The 1,949-nt window shown below is 39.6% G+C and overlaps 1 protein-coding gene across 1 annotated transcript in view; it reads right to left on the bottom strand.

Annotated features, from left to right (window-relative positions):
* Nucleotides 1-1,949, bottom strand: part of slc12a2 (solute carrier family 12 member 2) — a 59,944-nt gene that overhangs the window by 17,157 nt on the left and 40,838 nt on the right. The window lies entirely within an intron of this gene.

Genomic DNA, 1,949 nt, shown 5'->3' with positions numbered 1-1,949 from the left:
GTGGGAGGAAGCCGGAGTACCCGGAGGGAACCCACGCAAACACGGGGAGAACATGCAAACTCCACACAGAAAGACCCCGGCCTGATGGTGGAATTGAACTCAGGACCTTCTTGCTGTGCGGCAACAGTGCTAACCACCGTGCCACCGTGCTGCCAAATTAATCCAACAGCCTTAAATTTATCAGTGTTGGTATTGTACAACAAATGACCACAAATCTAAGTTTCAAAGATGAAAAGATGCGAATTTCAACAACTTTTGATGTGTGAAAGTTAAACAGAAGAATTTAATGTGCGGAACAATCACCTGCTCTGAATCTCTGCCTGCTTTTGTGCCTTTTTCGTTCAGTACTCTGCAGTACTTATTTTTAAAATACAAAAGACCAGGCTATTCCAAATCGTTCACTAGCTTTGTGTGCAACATTAGGGCTGTGCGATATGATGATATATTAAAACGACATATTGTACTCTATCGTTTATTTCATGCTGTCGAAAACTCTTCACTGGAATATGTTTTTCATTGCTTTCTAGAAAAAGGAAAAAAAGTCCCCACCACCATCCAAATAAATAAAAGGACAGAGTAAAAAATAGAAATGCACAATGTATCACCAACTGCTGCACCTGCAAAAAAAATAAACATAACACCTGGAACAAACATTGGAAAATGCGCAGGTACATAAATTGATCTTCTATGGTTGTGTGTGTGTGCATCTGAGGACAGAAAATTGGCTTCCTACTAAACATGTGGGGACCAGCATTCACTTATGGGGACAAAATGCCAGTACCCACGAGTGTGAAGGCGTGTTTGATGCTCAAAATGTGCTTTTAGTGTCAGGGTTAAAATTAGCCTCAACCTTACCATAACCTGAGGTTAGGGTTAAGCATTGGTTTTTTGATGGTTAGAGCAAGGGAACAGGGAAAGCATTATGTCAATTAGATGTCCTCTCCAAGATATGAAAACACCTTATACACATTTCACATTTTTCTCCTGGTTGCCCCTGCATTGGCTCCACATCCTACAGTCTAAGAACCACCGATGCAACCAAATCCAGAGGCTCCCACAGCATATCAAAGTCTTCTTTTATATTGCCTGCTAATCAGTGCTATGTGGTTTAAACAGTTTGGTGAAGAACTGGATGAATCTAGCTAAAAACTGACTTTTAAACAGCAATTTGACAGCTAATTCATCAGTAGCAAAAAACAAAAACAAAAAACAAGCCAAATGACATCTGCTCACCGTGCGAATATGGCCGCAGATCATCATGCCTACATTCTTGGTGAAACTGTGGACCAGATCCAGAAGGGCAGGACGAGAGTTGGGATAACCAGTCATCACCAAACATTGGGGTCTGCAAAAAGACACATATGAGAGAAAACATCCACCAAGTCTGCATCTGCATCATCCTTTACCACATCTATAAAAGCAGAGAAGGGACGCCATATTTTGCCAAGTTTACAGAATTGTTTGATCTTATGCTTTATGTGTAGCCAACTTTTCATTTGACCTTCCCAGTAACCTTTAGTCTTCTTAACACACAAACACCCACACCCATATACAGTCAGACACCAGAAGCAGAGCAATGAACATCAAAGCAAATATGTTAGCATGATAGGATTATTGGACACAACACAGAGGCAAGAACAACTTCAGAGGAACAAAACAAATTCTTGAATTTTGAAGATTCATCCTTTTAAACTACTGCTTGGTTTTCTGCCATGAGAAATGTGCAGTAAATCCACAAAACAATTACTGAGCCAATTTGTTACATGTGCAAGCTTTAAGAGAATGAACACATGCACACAACATGAGGCCGCATATATAAATATACTCAAATTTCAATACATTTGAAAATTAATCATCTCCCCCTCCACAAAGTCTCTACTTTTTCCCCATATGATGGTAAATTATTTAAATTGTTTCATGAAACACTAAGGCTAAGTTATTATCATGTC

Source organism: Pundamilia nyererei, unplaced genomic scaffold, assembly GCF_000239375.1.
Source record: "Pundamilia nyererei isolate P.nyererei 1_Seehausen unplaced genomic scaffold, PunNye1.0 scaffold00089, whole genome shotgun sequence".
Lineage (NCBI taxonomy): Eukaryota > Metazoa > Chordata > Actinopteri > Cichliformes > Cichlidae > Pundamilia > Pundamilia nyererei.
This window is presented reverse-complemented; position numbering and strand designations above follow the sequence as displayed.